The following is a 20529-nucleotide window of genomic DNA, read 5'->3' as shown; positions in this document are numbered from 1 at the left end:
GACTTCTCCTCCAAGAACTTATCCAATCCTTTTTTAAACACAGCTATACTAACTGCACTAACCACATCCTCTGGCAACAAATTCCAGAGTTTAATTGTGCGTTGAGTAAAAAAGAACTTTCTCCGATTAGTTTTAAATGTGTCACGTGCTAACTTCAAGGAGTGCCCCCTAGTCTTTCTATTATCCGAAAGAGTAAATAACCGATTCACATCTACCCGTTCTAGACCTCTCATGATTTTAAACACCTCTATCATATCCCCCCTCAGTCGTCTCTTCTCCAAGCTTAAAAGTCCTAACCTCTTTAGTCTTTCCTCATAGGGGAGCTATTCCATTCCCCTTATCATTTTGGTAGCCCTTCTCTGTACCTTCACAGCAGGAGGACTCAACTGAAGCAAGCCCTACATGAAACGAACAACTATACAGCTGTACAGAGATGAGTATACCAACTACACTGTGGTGGTATGAGCCAGTTGCACTAAGATGAACTCTGATGGAGCTGGTTTTTAAGCCAGCCTCCAAAAGGTATAGCAGATAAATCAAGCAGTTTTTTGTGTGGGGCAGAAGAACAGATCTAGGACCTTTTGCTCACAAAACATGGAAAAGCTCCTCCACTTTAGTCCATAGGACTTTGTAGTGGAAGGCTTCCTAGAAGCACCCACGACCTGAGACACATCCTCAGAAAGATCAAGCGGCTGCATTATTAACCGCTCAATATCCAGGCTGTGAACGACAGGGCCTGGAGGTTGGGATGCCGCAGCCTGCCTTGATCTTGCGTGATGAGATCTGTGGAAGACCACAGACTGATTGGTTTCCGAATAGACAACACCTGCATGAGTGGAAACCAGACCTGTCTTGGCCAATGAGAGGCTACAAGGATCATAGTCCCTCTGTTTTCACAAATCATCAAGAGAGTCTTCACCACTAAGGGAATCAAAGGATATGCGTACAGAAGATCCTTGCTCCAGTGATGGGCCAGGGCTTCTGAGGCTGGTTTGCCATTTGACCTGGCAAGGAGCAGAACCAAGATACCTGCCTGTTGCAAGGCGTCACAAACAGATCTACGTCCTGCTTCCTCAGAGGTGGAATTTCCAATTCACTACCCTCTGGTCCAGGGACCACTAGTGGGGTCTGTAGGCTTGACTCAGCCTGTCCGCTGCTATAAGAACATAAGATATGCCATACTGGGTCAAACCAAGGGTCCATCAAGCCCAGTATCCTATTTCCAACAGTGGCCAATCCAAGTCACAAGTATCTGGCAAGTACCCAAACATTAGATAAGTCACAAGCTACTATTGCTTATTAATTACCTTCATAGCAGTTTATGGATTTATCCTCTAGGAAGTGAAAAAGAATTTTCTTTGATTTGTTTTAAATGAGCTACTTGCTAACTTCATGGTATGCCACCTGGTCCTTCTATTATCTGAGAGAGTAGATAACCAATTTATATTAACTTGTTCAAGTCCTTTCATTATTTTTTAGATTTCTATCATATCCCCCCCTTCAGTTGTCTCCTTCAAACTGAACAGCCCTAAATTCTTTAGCCTTTCCTCATAGGGCAGCTGTTCCATGCCCCTTATTTTGGTTGCTCTTCTCTGCACTTTCTCCAGTGCAGCTATATCCTTTTTGAGATGTGGTGACCAGAATAGCACACAGTATTCAAAGTGCGGTCTCACCATGGAGCGATACAGAGGCATTATGACATCCTCCATTTTATTTTCCATTCACTTATTAATAATTCCTAACATTCTGTATGCACACTGGGTGACTATTTCAATGTATTATCAACTATGATGCCTAGATCTCTTTCCTGGGTGGTAAACTCCTAAGACGTTTTCTGCCCCAGCCAGGTAGATGGCCCTGAGCACCATCCCATGAGAAAGGGCCCATGACCTGACCTGGACCGCTTCCTGACACAGGAGGTACAATCCGCTGCGTCCCTGCTTGCTGTCATAGCACATACCTGATTGCCCAGAGCTCCAGGAAATTGATTTGACAAGAACTTTCCTGAGCGGATCACAGGCCCTGGGTGCTGAGCCCATCTACATGAGCTCCCCACCCCAGTGTAGATGCATCCATGGTTAGCACAATTTGAGTAGGGAGACTGTGAAAAGTAATCCCCATTCCAGATTAGAAAGTATCCGCCACCAGGACAAGGAGTCCCTGAGAGACGGGGTGACTCGGTTGCAATCCTGGAGGCTCTGAGGGGCTTGGCACCACTGTGACCTCAGGGTCCACTGGGCTCTGCACAACTGAAAATGTGCCAAGGGAGTGACATGGATGGTCGTAGACATGTGGCCCAACAGCCTCAACACGTGCCAGGCTGATACCTGCTGGTTCTGTTGAACTTCTACCACAATGGTCACAGAGGTGACAGCCCTTTGACTCAGCAGAAAGGCCTTGGCCTGAGCCATGTTTAACAGGGCTCTGATGAAGTCCAACTGAGATGATGGACTGAGATGAGATTTTGGGTAGTTGAGAATGAACCCTACTGACTCCAGCACCTGGTGGCCCCTGCCTGAGATGTGCTCTTGACCAGCCAATCATCCAGATATGGGAAAACATACACTCCCAGCCTGCAGAGGGAAGCTTCCAACATGGCCAGACATTTTGTGAAGACCAGTGGGGCAGACTCGAGCCTGAATGGCAACACCCGGTTTTCCCACCACAAATCAGAGATACTTCTTGTGACTGGGGAAGATCTCAACATGTGTGTATATGTCCTTTAAGTCGAGGGAGCATAGCCAGTCCCATTTTTGCAAAAAGAGGGATCAAGGTGCCCAAAGAAACCATCTTGAACTTTTCTTTTCTTAGAAACTTGTTCAAGGCCCGCAGGTCTAGGATCGGACAGAGTCCTCTCTGGAATCAGGAAGTACTTGGAGTAGAATCTCTGCCCTGGTGGTTTGGGCTTGACTGCTCTGGCCATTAAGAGCGAGGAGAGTTCCGCTTGCAGTACCTCCTGATGCGCTACCAGCCCCCAAAATGGCCAAGGAGATCAATTTGGCGGGACACCCAATAGATTTAATGGGCATCCCTGGTGGAATATTGACAAAATGAACTGGCCCAATGTTACACTGGGCCACAGGTTCGCAAAGAACTGCAGCCTGTCCCTGATCAGAGGATTTGTTATCCCGGGTATGGGCAACAGGCTTACAGTCCTACAGCCCAGTCAAAATTCCATCTCCTGAGTTGACGGAGGCGATAGCTGGGGCTTGAGAGCTCTCTGCTGCCTGGAATGACCACAGGAGCTCTGATGGTGTTGACGTGAACAAGGAGATGGAGGCTAGTACTTCCTTTGGTAAAAGAAAGACTTCCTCAACCTCGGCAACAACAGTCTCCTGGAGGAGGAGGATGGATCCGGGGTACTGTGGTAAGTTGTTGGAGGGTTTCATGATGGTTCTGGAGTTGGGCCACAGTGTCCCTCATCATATCTCCGAAGAGATTCTCTCCAGTGCATGGCACGTCAGCGAGTCATTCCTGTACCTCTGGTCTGAGATCTGAAGCCTACAGCCATGCCATTCTGCAGACACCAATTCCCGCTTTAGAGACCCTTGATGCCATCTCGAAAACATCGTAGGCCACACAGACTTTGTGTTTCCTGAACGCTAGACCCTTGTGCACCAGCAACCTGAGGGTATCTTCCTCCTGTTGAGGCAGCTGCTCAGCCACCTCCTGCAACTGCTTCCAGAGATCCCCGAGTATTGGCTCATGTAGAGTTGGTAGGCAGCGATGCAGGCAATAATAGAGATGTGAATCGGAACCAGAATCGGATCCGATTTCAGTTCCGATTCACATCTCTATAGATGTGAATCGGAACCAGAATCGGATCCGACTTCAGTTCCGATTCACATCTCTAGGCAATAAGCATGGTTCCTTGGAACACCTTCCTCCCAAGAGCATACATCACTCTGTGTTCCTTACCCGGGGGTGCCGAGGAATGGGTCCAAGTGCTTGGCCCTCTTGAGAGCGGATTTGACTACCACCGACAGATGAGGCAGCTGATGCTTATCAAATCTAGCAGCCTTCTGGAGATGGTAGACCCTCGTCTGCCTTCTTAACAGGAGGCACTGTGAGGGGGTGGTCCCAAATCCTCAACAGCAACTCCTTAAGGATCATGTACACCGGGACCACCACAATCTCCTTAGGAAGCTCCATAAATTGGAGGATCTCAAGCATCTTGTGCCTGGCATCCTCCTTTGTGCAGAAGAATCATTCTGGCAACCTTCTTAAAGAGTGCTTTTACAAATGAACCATACAAAACTCCTTACTTCACAAAATATATCCTGTGACTGTCTAAAAGGGACACATTTAGGTACTAAGAAATCTAAAGAGTCCCTACACTATGGCAAACAAACAGGCTGATACAGTACAGTGCGCTTCGACGGAGCACACTGTTAACCTGCCCTTGGACACACGTTTTCCCTTACCCCTTATTCAGTAAGGGGCGGAAAACGCACGTCCAACCCGCGGCACCTAATAGCGCCCTCAACATGCAAATGCATGTTGAGGGCCCTATTAGGTATGTGCGCGGGATACAGTAAGTAAAATGTGCAGCCAAGCTGCACATTTTACTCTAAGAAATTAGCGCCTACCCAAAGGAAGGCGCTAGTTTCTGCCGGTAACAGGAAAGTGCACAGAAAAGCAGTAAAAACTGCTTTTCTGTGCACCCTCCGACTTAATATCATAGCGATATTAAGTTGGAGGTCCCGAAGGGTGTAAAAAGTTAAAAAAAAATTTTTAAATTGGGCCGGCGGCTGTCAGGCCGAAAACCGGATGCTCAATTTTGCCGGTGTCCGGTTTCCGAGCCTGTGGCCGTCAGCGGGCTCGAGAACCGACGCCAGCAAAATTGAGCGTCGGCTGTCAAACCCGCTGACAGCCGCCACTCCGGGTCAAAAGGAGGAGCTAGGGACACGCTAGTGTCCCTAGCACCTCCTTTTGCCCGTTTCTACCGTACCACCTAATTTACATACTGAATCACGAGCACCAGCCACTCGCTGGTGCACGCGCCGGGAGGGTGGGCTTCGTCCGCTCTCCTGCGTTTTTACTGAATCGGCCCGAAACTAAGTAAGAACTAGGAAATATCACCAACACCAGGGCACCTAAGATAGGGCACTTGGGGAGGGAGCTGTTGACTGGACGCTTCTGCCAGCACTATTAAGGGCATGATTTACTAAGCTTTCTTTTCTCCTATACATACAATGGAAAAACAGCTTCATATAAATAAGGCTCTAAAGAAGCTGTAGCAGACCTGGGAGGCCATCTAACCCCACCCCTCTGGAGAGGCAATAGGATAGGGGATAATTGGGGAGGCCTCGGCTGCTGGCTGTTAAGGTTTTGGGCTGGCTTCTGGATTTAAAGAAAATTTTCTCAAGGCGTGCTTTAAGAATCTGTTTTAAATAAAGTATTATATACTATTTGAAAACCAATAACTAAAGATTCATTTCCTTTATCAATAAAGCAATGTGCTGTGCATTTTTTTTTAGCAATCAATATGTGTCATACACAAAATGATTTGCTGCCAGGGCTGGAAAAATATTTTGAAAACTTAGGAGCCGGCTGAAACTTTTAGAAATCAGGAAATTTTTTTCATTTTTTTACTTTTGTTCTTGTTTTGGGAAAGTTGCTTTTTCTTTTTTTCTTTTATGTGCTTTATCATCTGCCTTTTCTCATCTCTGCCTCCATCCCCCTATGCCTGTCCAGCCTCTGGTTCCTCCATTCTCCATGCAGTCTCTTCCCTGCAACATTCTCCTCATCTGTGTGGCAGGGGGCTTCCCTGTGGCTCTTGCAAGATCAGCATGGGAGTTTCTGCTCCGCATGGCTCAAACTCACCAAGAGCTGTGCGATACCAATGAGAAATTTCTAGTTGCCATGGAGACCTGGTGCTCAGGATTTCTTCAGCCCTGTCTTACTACAAAGTTGAAAGCAAAACTATTGCAATAAGAACATTTCAAGACAAATATTATCAATTCTAGAAAATGAATACAAAAACCACAAAATTGTTACTTTTTATGAAGTTATAAAATACATATTTTCTTATCTGATACTATTTAAACGCACATTGTACATTCAGCAAAGAGAGAAAAACAAACTTTCAGAAAATGCAAATGCAAAACACATGAGGTGGACAGGCAAAAATAAGCAGAAGAAAACAAATGGAAGGCAGGAAAGGCCAATAGTAGGATTTTGAAAATCCTCTTGCCCAAAGGCCAGAAGGCAGTCTCTTCAGGCCTGGGAAAGGCCATGATGTTTTCAGCCTCAACCAGGACCCAGAAGGGGCAGTAGCCACAGTGCAGCAGCAGGGATGCAGGGAGGAGAGTGAAAGAGCCGCACAGGAGTGAATGAAGGAGAAGCAAAAGGAGAAAAGAGTGAGGGCTAAAGGGGCTGGGTTGCAGGGCTGTCGGAAAAGTCTCCAGCATATGCAGATTTATTACATGCATATTAATTGTGAATATCCTGATGGCTCGACTGGCTAAGGGGTTCCCCTGCTCAGGCTTAGAGAGTCCTGACTTACAGTAGTATTCTCAAAAAAAAAAAAAAGAAAAGAAAAGTTATGGTGATCCCTTTGTAAATAGAATGGTGTCAGAACTGAGAAATCCTGACTGGCTTACATTTGTTAATAAATGTGGTGCAACAGCAACCATGTGCAAATTGCAGCAGCTGAACCTCAACAGAATTTCCTCAAGCAGATGGGCCAATCCTGTCAACTGAATTTACATCTCTGCGCTACAGAGAGGAAAATAAAAGTTGTTGGAGATTCAAGGAGAGGTAGAAAATACAAAGTAGACTTTTCATTTAGGTTAGTGTTTCCCAACCTTTCAAAGCCCAAAGCACACCTACATTAAATTAAGCAATATGTTGTGTGGCACGCCAGCCTTCACATGGCAGGCAATGCAGAAATGAAGACTCGTATGGTCAAAAACAAATTAGGGAAGCGCTGAAAGCTATCCAGTCTGTCTTCCAAATTTTAAAACAAAGGGAGAGAGGGGGCAGACACATGCATGAGCTTGTCACAATGGGCCACTTCCCTCTACATACAAGTGCAGGAGAAGGGAGGAATCTGTATGATGAGGGCAGCAGGCTCAGTTAGTTAGTCTGGCTGCTGCATGTGGCTGCCAGAACTCCACCATTACTGCTGCTCCAACACTCAGGGTGAGTCGCATCCAGTACTCAGGACATGCACTCCCTAGGGGCTGATGCAATATCGTGCTCTGAGCCTACCACACAGATTAACGAGTGCTTGGATGCGCGTCCATAACCCCTGATGCAATAAGGGGATCAGCGTATCCAAACTTGCACGCAGCTAATAGAGCTAATAGTGAAAGGACCCATTCCCTTTCAGAAGGCTGTCCTGAAAGGGGATGGGTCTTTTCACTGACACTTCAGTAAAAAGGACCAATTGGGAACAGCCCTGCTTGGAGGTGGGGTGGGAGCTCTGGCTAGGCTGTTGTAGACACACAGCCATTTCTCCTGGGAGCCTGATGCAGAGGCTAGGGATGCACAAATTATCCACTGTGTGTCCCTTTTAGTGTGGCAGCTCATATGCATATTGCATCAAGGCCCAGGAGAAGTGGATGTGCGCATGTTCAAAAAAACGTGCATCTTAGTACATTGGTAATTCCAACTACAGCAGGTTAGTATTACATAAAAGAGGAAGCTGCACTATGAATTTTCACCTGGTCCTTCTTTTAAAAATTAAACAAAGGTATAAACAGGAAGATTTTACTGAAAATACTGTGCAGAATTAGACTATGCAAACCATAAGAGCCTATGAGAGATCAAGTACTGCAGATCCATTAATGATTCAAAAGAACAGAAGCAAACGTGGGCAAGGAGAGTCCCCACGTACCAAAAAAAAAAAAAAAAAAGTACTGCAAAGGACACAGATAAATTATTTCCAACCCTAGACCCAACTGGGGCAGGAAAGTCTCCTGTACCAGTTTGACATTTATGCCTTTATAAAAGCTACTACAATCATCATAGTGGAAAACCATTATCCTATTTTAGGATTCTAGGTACTAGACTGTAAGCTCTATAGAGCAGGGATTGTCTCTTACATATACATGTATGGCATTGTTTATGTCTAGTTGTTTTACAGAAATGTGTAGTAGTAGTTTTTCCCATTTTGTGTCTATGAAGAAAAAATTTAGTACATCTGTCCCTTAGAGAGTAAAGCTTCTATCAGCCATGATCCATCAGGATCACAATGCTAATGGTAAAGTCACCCAAAAAAGTAAGAGATATAAGGGAGTAAAAATGAAGAGGCAAATGGCTGTGATACAAGCCAATCTGTGATCTGTTTTCATTGATAGGTAACCACAACTAATTTCACAGAGCTTTCTGCTTTTTAAATCTGTGCAGCATGAACCATGTCTTTAATAAACAATATTCATAATGGAGCACAAATGGTAAAAAGCAATAATTTAATTTTTAAAATTTATATTTCAATTTAATCCCCTGCTTCTTTTCTATTCTGCAAGTTGTATTACTCCCTTGTTTTATTGTAACTGCATACCTTAGCCTTCTCTGGTTTAATGTTTTATTATTATTACTACGATTATTATTATTATTATTATTATTAAGATAAATATTAGTTTTTACCTTTTTTGTTACCTATCCACTTGTTAATTGTAAACCGACATGATGCGATATCTATTGTGAATGCCGGTATAGAAAAACTTAAAATAAATAAATAAATAAATATTCCACCATTCTACAAGTCAAGATGGCAAGATAGAACAAAACAAAACAAAACATTACCTCTCTACATGTCCACCCACAATCACTAACACCAGGAGAAGAGAACACATAACCCCTATCCTGATGGGCCTCCACTGGCTGCCCATCCACTTCAGAATAATCTACAAGGCCATTCTCACCATTTTCAAAAACATCCATCAATTAGCCCCAATTGATCTCCATATCCCCCTCCGATTGCACAACTCAACAAGACCGACAAGAGATGCTTACAAAGGATCACTTCAAGTACCTCCAGCCAAAACTACCAGACACATTACACTTAGAGATCGGGCCTTCTCCACAGCCGGTCCAACTTTATGGAACTCCATTCCCCCGGATCTTAGAATGGAACCCAGCATCTCAACATTAAAGAAAAGACTTAAGACGTGGCTGTTCACGCAGGCCTTTCCTAACTCCAACAGTATTTAACTCCCATCAATCAACACACTTCGCTAGTAATAGCATTAATAGCCACCTCTTACAATGTTATTATATATATATATATAATTATCTGATCTTCATTTTCCTTCTTACTCCAAGTTTTTATTTCCTTGTTACATGTAACTGCTTTTCTGCACGATTGTTCAAATTGTAAAGTTTATTATAATTGCACCCCTGTTTCTTGTGAACCAGCATGATGGGACTACCCTCTTGAATGTTGGTATATAAAAAAACTTAAATAAATAAATAAAATAAATAATCAAAGAACCATGGGCACAATCCTCAAAACAGCTCAGATTTAAAGTGTATATGATAACAACATGTGTCAATATCAAAAACAAACAATCCTCCTGGCCATAAACCTTTAACCAAAATGTATTCTAATTCTCTCTGTTTGAGATTTGATGAGGCCCCATTTGTGCACAAAGAGAGAGTGGTCACAAAATGACCACACGAATATCTTTTTTAGTTGTATCAATATTAAGGAAACCTACCCTATGGTAATTAACATTTTGGCAAAGCATGGGTAAGCAAATTATATAATCATGAGTGAAACTATGTGCAACTAAATGTACTTCTAACCTTACACTGCACAAATGAGAGCTTTAAAAAACAGCATTTCAGCTGTTAATTTACCAATGTGTCAAAACAATGAAATAAAGAAACTACAACTTTATCCTCAGAGCTATGATCAAATAACTTTGACTAGTGTTGGCACACCATTCCTTCTAAACCACTGAGAAGACATTTGAAACTGCAACCTAAAACCACTTATACTCCTGGAGAAATTCTGCGCACAAAAACTTAAAATTCTGCAAACTTTATATTGGTCAAAATAACACAGAAAAAAGTTATTACTTAGAGATGCAGAATTTTAAATATTTTGAGCAGAATTTCCCTAGAAATTCACTGTAAGAATTCCCTTCCACTTGATCTCCCTACTCCCCTGGCCACTTTGCCCTCTCTGGCCCCAACTCCTCCACCTGCCGGTATCTTTCCCCTTCACCTCTTCCACTATTGCCAGTCCCAGAGTTTGCCCCGTTCTCAGTACTGCCCCCTCCCTCTCTCACACACATGCTCCCTCTCTCTAGTATACATACACATCCCCTCATACAGGATCCCTCGCTCGCCCGGACACACACATCCCCTCAATACAGGTTCCCTCACGCATACACACCCACACAAGCTCCCTTTCTCTCACACATACATCCTCACGCAAGCTATGTTGCTCTCTCATGCACCCCTTCACACAAGCTCTGTCTCACACATACACAATCCCTTCACACAGGCTAGCACCCTCACATATACCCGATCCCTTTTCCATACACAAGAGCTCCCAATCTCTCACACACATACACACTCCTTCACAATCTCCTCATATAGGCTCCCCCCCCCCCACTCTCTCACCTCTCATGCTCTCTTTCATACCCTCTGGCTCACCCCTTGCTTGCTCTCTCATCTTCACCCTCCCTCTCCTCTCACACACACACACACACACACACTCCATGGTGAGACCGCACCTTGAATACCGTGTACAATTCTGGTTGCCACATCTCAAAAAAGATATAGTTGCGATGGAGAAGGTACAGAGAAGGGCAACCAAAATGATAAAGGGAATGGAACAGCTCCCCTATGTGGAAAGACTAAAGAGGTTAGGACTTTTCAGCATGGAGAAGAGACAGCTGAGGGGGGGATATGATAGAGGTGTTTAAAATAATGACAGGTCTAGAATGGGTTAATGTGAATCAATTATTTACTCTTTCAGATAATAGAAAGACTAGGGGGCACTCCATGAAGTTAGCATGGGGCACATTTAAAACTAATCGGAGAAAGTTCTTTTTCACTCAACGCACAATTAAACTCTGGAATTTGTTGCCAGAGGATGTGGTTAGTGAAGATAGTGTAGCTTTGTTTAAAAAAGGATTGGATAAGTTCTTGGAGGAGAAGTCCATTACTTGCTATTAAGTTGACTTAGAAAAAATAGCCACTGCTATTACTAGCAACAGTAACATGGAACAGACTTAGTTTTTGGGTATTTGCCAGGTTCTTATGGCCTGGATTGGCCACTGTTGGAAACAGGATGCTGGGCTTGATGGACCCTTGGTCTGACCCAGTATGGCATGTTCTTATGTTCTTATCATACTGGAAATTACGAATGTTTCATAAGCTTAAATCCTACTTAGATCTCTCCGATTTCCACAACACACTCCAGGCTCCTGTGATAACAAGCATCAATTACTGTAATTCTATCCAGGATTACCACATTATGTTTTAAAATCTTTACAGATGATTCAAAAATCAGCTGCAAGAATACTAATTGGGTCCAAAACATTTGAGCATTGGCTCTCCAGTAAACAGTGCATTCATTTCAAAATCTTGTACATGCTGTATAATGCTATGAATGACACTGCCTAGTTATATATAAGTATTCTTGAAAATTTACCAACCATCATGGAGCCTAAATTCTGAAAATCAATGTTTCCTGGACATTCAAAGCCACAAAATGATTTGCCTTTTGGAAATCCTTGATAAATTACTCTCAGTAGCAGGTCTACAATTATGGAATCAGTTGCCATTAGCCCTGAGAAAGCAAGAAAGTGCTGCAACGTTTAGAAAACAACTTAAAGCTCGTTTATTCAGATAAGCATTCTACTAAGAATTGAAATATAATAATTAGCACTCAATCCACTCAACCTGGTCTAAAATTTATGGCAATCTCATCACTGAAAATGAAGATGAGATTCTGAGGTCTTTTGTTTGTATACAACGGTCTTTAACATTTGTTACAAATTAAAAACAATCATAAAAGTAAGCTGCCTAGGACCCAGGATAGCATGGCATCTATGCATTAAAAAAATAAATAAAAAGTATACACATTCTCAATCTCTCTCTCTCTCACAGCAGTTAGGTTAGTGGGAGACCAGGAAGCATGGTGACACACCTGCATGTGTTTGGCGACATATCGGTTGAAACCCGCGGATTAAGAAACATGACGGAACTGTTCTTAAATACATTTCGGACTGGCCCTATGGCTCAAACCATAGTACTATATGCACCAAGGGGAGTAAGGTATAAGTCTGATGTGCAGAGGGGACAGCAGAATTCAAGCACACCACAGATCCAATGCAATCAATGAATGGAGAGAAGATAGCTGCTGCTCCTCTGGCTTGCAAATGTACCAGAGCCATGTTGGCATACTGACTGGAGCAGAGGACTAGATGAAAAAAGCAGGGAAGAATGGGAAGAAGCACTTTCCAAGATATAGTTTACACTCAGTCCACTTTTATCCCTCCACTTCGTAACATCTCTTAACTACTTGCTTTTCAAAACTCAGTTGGCTATGGACCAGTCATATTTTTATAACCACCCAATGCTGGCACTACACTCGTTCTTTCTTCCTATACCAAGCACAGCTATATGTAGTTCAGCCTTATTCTGAAATTCCAGTGCATGAACACAAATTGCCATAAATAGCTTGTCAAAGGCTGGATCTTGACATAAGCCAAATACAGACTTGATATTCACCACCAGTAGATAATTTACTATAATACAGTATATGCAATAGACATTATTTAATGATTCTCCTCCTAAGGATCTAGTTAGTATTAAAGGTTTAGAATTATGCTTGCTGATGTTCAGGTCTTTTCAACTGCAAACCACTCTGCCTTCTGGATGTATCAAAATCTTAACTTTTGAAAACACTTAGCCACGAGTTGGTTACAATTTGAAAGACTTGCACAGTCAGTAGAAATTGTTACAGTTATTTTTTTTAAACTCCTGTCCTTCCTTTTCAGTGTGCTTCAAAAGTGAAACTTGTTTCCCTGTAAAAAAAAAAAAAAAATGGACAGTAGCATCTTACTTTTAAATCTTTTAATTTATTTCACAGTCTGTCACACAAAAAAAACATAATGAACCGTTCTATAACAAAATGGAAGAAAACTGAGGTATGCCTCTGACATATTCCCTAAAGCAGATATCTGCAATTGATTTTTCTTATTTCTAAAGAGATTAGCAAGATATCTGTCCTGAGAGACTTTCATGATGAACAGTTCAATATATAACAGGCTTTGAAGGAATGTAAGATCTGCTGAACATTTCTACCACAATAAATGAATTACTGAAAAAAAATTAACAAATGGTGTCTAAAATTCAGCGGCAAAACAGAAAAACAATTTGATAACCAGCTTAATCAGTATCAGCCCAAAGGAATGCCAAGCTTTAGAATGTTTTCTATTACACATCCATTCGTTTGGTCAAGCATATTCCAAACGGTCATATGGATGCCAAATGAAACATGCTTTTGTCATGGATTTGGATTTCATTACTCGCCTTCCCAAACCATGCTCAAGGCAAGTTACAAGTGAGGTATAGCAGGAATCTCCCTGCCTCAGACTTAGGGTACAATCCAAGCTGGTGCCCCTGACTATATATTCCATGCATTATAAAAGGAAGAAAGAAAACTAGACAACTGGTAGCAATGGTTAAAGAGAGCAGTGAAAGAGGCGATTAACACAAAAAAAAAAAGACATCTTTCAAAACCTGGAAGGATCCAAATCAAGAAAATACAAAATCACATAAACCTTGGCAAGTTAGTTGTAAACCATTACTAAGGCAGGCTAAAAGGGAATTTGAAAAGAAATTTCCCAGAGAGGCAAAATCTCAATATAAAAACTTTTTCAAGTATAGTCAAAGTAAGAAGCTTGTGAGGATTTGGTTGGACCGCTAGATGATCAAGGGAGAAAAAAGGATACTCAGGGAAGACAAGGCCACAGCACAAAAACAGAAAAGTTTACTCAGGAGGGTAAAATTATTTCAAGGTGATGATTCAGAGGAACTTACTCAAATCATGATGTAATAGAGCAAGCTGACAAACTATAGAGTAACAAATTAGATGGTATATACCCCAGAGTTCTGAAAGAACTAAAAAATTAAATTGCAGATTTATTATTAATAATCTCTAACTTCTCATTCAAACTGGCTATGATAGTTTAGGATTGAAGGATGGCCAACATAATGCCTATTTTTTAAAAAGGGCTCTAGGAGCGATCCAGAAATCTACAGATTGGTGAGCCTGATGCTGGTGCTGAGAAAATGACTGGGACTGGTGCTTTTTAATATATTATAAATGATCTGGAAAAGGGAGTGATGAGTAAGGTGATAAAATTCACAGATGACAGAAAATTATTAAAAGTTATTAGATCATGAGCTCATTGAAAAGAATTGCAAGACTGGGGAACAGGGTGTCTAAATAGGTTAAATTTAATGTGGAGAAGTGCAAAGTGATGCATTTAAAGAAGAATAATCTCAACTATAGGTACACAATGCTGGGATATGAATTAGGCATCACCACACAGGAAAAGGAATCATTGTGAACAAAGTATTTGGCCTAATGCACGGCAGCAGTTAAAAAGGCAATAGAATATCAGGTATTACTAGAAAGAAATGGAAAATAAAACAGAGGATATATAGGGACCTTTGTTTAAGGTTTTATTTTTCCTATTTATCAGTGTTTTTCTTCCATTTTTGTTCATTATAATGAATACCTGGGAAAAATAAAATAGAAACTGAAAATGAAGGTCCCAAGGGTATCATATTGCCTCTGTATTGATTCATGTGCAACAGCACCATGACTACAGTCACCCATCTCAAAAAAAGATATAACAGAATTAAAAAAGGGTACAGAGAAGAGCGACCAGAATGATAAAGTGGATGGAACGGCTCCCCTATGAGGATAGGGTGAACAAGTTAGAGGTTGTCAGCCTGGAGAAGAGATATGCTAGATGTCTACAAAATCTAGCGTGGAGGGAAATGGGTAAATAGGGAATAGCTACTTACCCTTTCAAATAATACTAAGACTAGGGAACACGCACATTCAAAACAAACTGGAGAAAGTATTTTTTCACTTAGCACAAAATTAAACTGTGGAATTTGTTGACAGGGGAGGTGGTAAAAGCAGTTAAAAGGGGTTTAGACAAATTGCTGGAGAAAAACTCCATAAACAGCATTGTAGACTTGGAAAAGCTACTGCTTATCTCCAGTTATCAGAAATGACTGGATCTATTCTTTGGGATCCTACTCAATACTTGTGACCTGTATTGGACACTGTTGGGGACAGCATTATAGGCTTGATGGACTTTTTGTCTGATCCAGAATGGCATTTATGTTCTTATAAGTACCTGAGCCAATAGTCAAGTGACTTGCCCAAGGTCACAAGGAGCATCAATGGGAGAAGTGGGATTTGAAAGTTGACTTCCCTGGATCTCAGTCTGCTGCTCTAACCACTAGGCCACACCCCCAGTTTTTCTGCATTGCCTCCAAAATGCATGTGAAAATCCACTGTGATAGCTGTGTACTGCACCACTTGAAAGTATTACACTGCAAAATGAGTCAAAACAAAGTTAATTTTATGACATCTCAAGCAATGAAATAAAAGTTATCTGGGATCACAGAATTTTAACATCTGTGAAATAAGTGAACTCAACAGAAAATAAACCTCTTGCAATAATGCTTAATACAGTGGTTTACTTGGTTTATTGCTATAAAATGAAGAGGCAACTTAGAACAGATAATAGCAATTTACAAAATATACCAAGAACTATTGTTTTCCTAATTTGACCATGGGGTAATTTAAGTATATTGTGAACCAGCCTAATTCGATCTTATTCTTCCTAACCACTGTATGCAATTTTCTTATTTTTCATTATCAAACAACCACAGATAATATCTCATTTTGTTCTTTTCTCATACAATGGCCTGTTACATGTTTTATTACCATTCATTTTCTATTTCTGTTATTTAAAGGCTCTATGTCATTTTGAGTTTAATTGTATATCCAAGTTCTGTATTTCCTGTTCCATGTAAGACTCAAGTCAGTCATTTCAATAGTTATATGTAAACCGAAGTGCTTAGTGATTCTGTCTCTAGAACCTCGGTATATAAAAATGTTAAATAAATAAATAAATAAATAAAATAAAATAAAATAAATGTCATAGATAATTGAAAAAATAAATCACATACTAATACTACATGTAATTGAGTGGGAATAATAGTTCAAGCATACAAAGGCTGCTTTGGCAAGGAGGGAACATACACAGCCTAAAGAGATGCTAACTATAAACTGTCAATTATGAAATGATAGTTTATGAGAAGTACAGGTAGTGGTTTACTCTGGCTATCTACTACATATTCTGCTGCCGAGTACAACTGATGGCAGACATTAAAAAAAAAAAAGGAAGCTGCGTCCGATTTCAGTGAATGGACTAGATTTAATGAATACTAAAATGTACGGAAATCCATTTCTGACCAGACTTCCTCCACCCTGAAGAAACAGCAGCATCCGGCTCCAGCAGAAGATGAGATCACAACCCTCTTCCTCGGCTGTCAATCGCGCCTCACAATCCATCAGTTTCACTACAAACAATGCTTGTTTTCTTTGTTACTCTCAATTTTGTTGCAACAGTAGCAATCCATTTTTCCTAGCAATTCCATTATAATTTTGTCACATTTTTATTAGCTTCCATTTGCTTTAGAAACAAAGATAAGCTTATTTTAAAAATGCAATGCAAAATTCAAGAACTGTTAAAAACAAACAAACAAACAAAAAAAAAACCTAATGCATTTTACAAAATTCCAAACCTGTTTTAATTCTTGAAAATCGTGAGAATGACCAACACAACTAGTAAAAAACAAACAAAACACAAGGTTGGCAAATACACTTCCTCTCTATCAGTTATCGCTTTTTTTTTTTGGTCCATTCTATTTCCGCTAAAATAAGAGGAATAATGAACTGTTTGTATGAACTGAAAGGGGTGACTGCATCATCTGATGGAAATCTGGGCCGCGATAGTCATGATCATTCTTCCTTGGCCTCCACTCGATTGCATAGGCAGAAAAGAAAAACTGGAATTCAAATTTAAAATCGTAGGAATAAAAAGATGCAAAAGCCAGGGCAACAGAGGAAAAAGTCAGAAAGCTTGATCCCCCCGAAATCAAATCACCAAAAGGAGGAGGAGGAGGAGGAGACATAAATAATTTCCAGCTCAGATATACATAGCGGTAAAAAAAAAAAAAAAAAAAAAGAGCAAGCTACCCCCAAAATATCGTTAATAAAAACAGCACGACCAATGAAATCAGTGGATCCGATTTAGAGAAAAGGTTTCTGCTTCTAAAGACGAACCCCCCCCCCCCATCATGTCTTTGCGTCTCTCTCTACTGTCACCAGGGCTCAGTTTGCTCGAATTTTAAAACATAATCACCTCGTACAATCGTAGGCGGGGGGGGGAAAGAGACGATTCACGTATATAATGTGCGCATCCTCCCTCCCCTCCAAAAAAATCCCGAAAAGCCAAATCACAAATACCAGCCCGATTCACCACCGGCTCATTTTTGTTACCCGGCGCGCCGGGTCAGACCCGCCTCAGCACTTACCCACTGGAGCAGAACAGCGTGCGCCCCAGCCGTTACCGGGTGGAGGCGGGGGGGCGCGGAGCTTTCCACGGCCCAGAGCAGGCTGCCCTCGCCCGTCTCTCTCCTGCCGCGTCCGGAGGAGGGCGGGGAGGGGTAACGACGAAGAGGAGGCTACGACAACCGTGCCCGCGCTCGTTGCCCAGCAATAACGTTATCGCTAGCACACGGGGAGCAAGCGGCATCCCGCGGGTAACGGCACGGAGCGAGGGCACTGCGCAGGCGCGGCCAGACAATGAGGCGGCGGCGGGAGGAGAGGGCGGTGGGTAAAAGCGGTTGGGGTTTCCAGTTGTAAGGGGAATGGGGAAGGTGCTTGGGGCGAAAAACAAATATCAGATGTGGAGAATGTATAATGCATAAGCACGCCCGAGAAACAAATTTGTCTGGTGCTACTACCGGGGCAAGAAGGGAAAGAATCATATATTCCTATGAAAGAATAAACAGCTAGATGCAGACGCTTGAACTGACACAGAAACGAGCTGGACTTTTCGTGGTTTGTTGTGGAAACGCGGCTGCCAACGTGTCAGAGAAGAGCGCCTGCGAGCAGAGTATGTAGCCCACGCCGGCCTTTAAACAGCTTTTGTGTACGGCACCTAGAAAACGCTTTTCATGGTACAGGGACAGAATTTGTTTGCCTCTTGTAGCGCTATCATAGTATTAAGGGAAAGGACTGCTCGATAAAGGGCTGCTCTGCCTTTATTGCAATAAAAAAAATACTTTAATCGCTCAACCCCCATTTACTAACACGTTTTGTACCCACTGACTAATACACTAAAGTGACTCTAGCCCTTATTTGAAGGACCAGGGAGCCAGATAGGCAGAACACGCTGGCTTTCAGCCTTAATAGCAGACGAGGGTTTGGGGCGGAGACGGCAAGTCTCATCTTCGGTTTTGCTAGCAACAGGCGTTGAATGGTGTCCACCCTCGGCGCGAGGGCAACTTCGCTACCGCCTCTCCAATTGCAGTGCCTGCCGCGATGGGGGGGTTATGGGATCTGTAGTGAAGATATAAGTAGCTGACAGTGCTTTACGCAGCTGGTGCCTGAGGCCCATGAACTACAATTCCCGAAATGCTATGGGGGGGGGGGGGGAACCCCCCCCCTTCTTCTCTGGACTTCCGCACTGTGGAAAGACGTTGGAGGATTTTGGTTGTGGGGACGGCGGGTTAGTTAAAGGGATATTGTTAGCATTGCAAAGAGTGACATCAAAAAATAGTTTGGTGTTTGAAATAAAGTCGTTTTTTAAAATATATATATAAGTCCAATATCCACGCTATTATATTATTTCCAGGCGCGTTTTGCAGAGCAGTCGTCATGCAGGAGTCTTGGGATTCAGATGTAGAAGAGCGTTTGGAAGAATATCAGCGAAGTTTGAGAGGTGAGGTGATTTACACCTGGAAACCCTAGATGCTCAGGGTCGTGCACTTTGTTTTCAGAAACAAATGACAGCTGGCATGGAAAATGTGATTGAACTAAATCATCTGTGACATGTATTTCCACTGGGACATTCCATTGCCTTTGCTGTTGTCAAGGTACAGAGTCGTACGGTGTGGTTAAACTCGTCACTATTACTTAGTTTTTCAGTGTTTTCCAAATCAATGTGCTAGCATACTATGCATGCTTTACTCCTGAGGGAATTATGCACAACAAATGTAAAAGTATGGGCACAAAACCTTTAAAATTTGGCAAAATTCTGCATACTTTGTATTGGTCAAAATAACACAATATATACATGATAGTCTTTAATTTAAATGTAATACAGAAAAAAAGTTATTACTTAAAGATGCTGAGGGTTTTTTTTTCTTTTAATAATTTTTAGCAGAATTTCCTTAGCAGTTCACTGTAAGAGTGTCTCTCCCTACAACCCTGGCCAGTCTCCTTTTACTTTGCCCTCCTCCTGGCACTATCCCCTTCTTCTCTAGGCTCAACTCTCTCCACTCTGTTTCCACTCCCAGAGTTTGACTCATCTCTCAGTACTGCCCCTCACCCAGGCGCCCTCTCTCTTACATGCACACACACACACTCCTCATACAGGTTCCCTCTCACTCTGTCCCACACACTCTCTCATACAGGCTCATACAGGCTCCCTCTCCCTGTCTCTGACACACACTCTCTCATAAAGGCTCCCTCACTCTGTCTCTCACACACAGTCTCTCATACATGCCCCCCTCTCTCTGTCTCTCACACACACACTCTCATACAGGCTCCCCCTCTCTATCTCACACACACACACACTCTCTCTCTCTCTCATACAAGCTCCCTCCCTCTCTCTCTCTCTCTCTCGAACACACACATACACACACTCATACTCTCATACAGGCTCCCTCTCTCTGTCGCACAGACACACACTCTCATACAGGCTCTCTCTCTCACACACTAATACAGTCTCTCTCTCTCACACACACACACTAATACTGGCTCCCCCTCTCTCACACACACACACACACACACACACACTCTAATACTGGCTCCCTCTCTCTCACACACACACAGACACACTAATACAGGCTCTCTCTCTCTCTCACTCACACACACACACTCTAATACAGGCTCCATCTCTCTCTCTCTCTCTCACATACACTCTATTACAGTCTCTCTCTCTCTCTCACATACACTCTATTACAGTCTCTCTCTCTCTCTCTCTCTCTCACACATACACTATTACAGGCTCTCTCTCTCTCTCACACACACACTCTCTAATACAGGCTCTCTCTCTCTCTCACACACACACTCTCTAATACAGGCTCTCTCTCTCTCTTACTCACACACACACACTCTAATACAGGCTCCATCTCTCTCTCTCTCTCTCTCTCACATACACTCTATCACAGGCTCAGGCTCCCTCTCTCTCTCTCACATACACTCTATTACAGTCTCTCTCTCTCTCTCTCTCT

At 42.4% G+C, this 20529-nt stretch overlaps 2 protein-coding genes across 19 annotated transcripts in view; one reads left to right on the top strand and one right to left on the bottom strand.

Annotated features, from left to right (window-relative positions):
* Positions 1–17730, bottom strand: part of CEP170 (centrosomal protein 170) — a 350277-nt gene extending 332547 nt beyond the window's left edge. For all 9 annotated transcript variants that reach the window (XM_029593969.1, XM_029593972.1, XM_029593975.1 and 6 more), the window contains exon 1: positions 17602–17730. The gene's annotated coding sequence lies outside the window, so the exon portion shown is untranslated. The remainder of the gene's footprint in view (positions 1–17601) is intronic.
* SDCCAG8 (serologically defined colon cancer antigen 8) overlaps positions 17693–20529 on the top strand; it is a 694410-nt gene continuing 691573 nt past the window's right edge. For 5 of the 10 annotated variants that reach the window (XM_029593983.1, XM_029593988.1, XM_029593985.1 and 2 more), the window contains exons 1-2: positions 17911–18185; positions 18927–19013. The gene's annotated coding sequence lies outside the window, so the exon portion shown is untranslated. Of the gene's footprint in view, positions 17830–17910; positions 18186–18736; positions 18801–18926; positions 19014–20529 lie in introns of those variants that run through there. The other 5 variants (XR_003855449.1, XM_029593980.1, XM_029593982.1 and 2 more) reach the window with 4 other exon arrangements.

This window comes from Rhinatrema bivittatum, chromosome 3, assembly GCF_901001135.1.
Source record: "Rhinatrema bivittatum chromosome 3, aRhiBiv1.1, whole genome shotgun sequence".
Taxonomy (NCBI): Eukaryota; Metazoa; Chordata; class Amphibia; order Gymnophiona; family Rhinatrematidae; genus Rhinatrema; species Rhinatrema bivittatum.
Note: the sequence above shows the minus strand (reverse complement) of the source record. Positions and strands in the feature narration are given on the sequence as shown.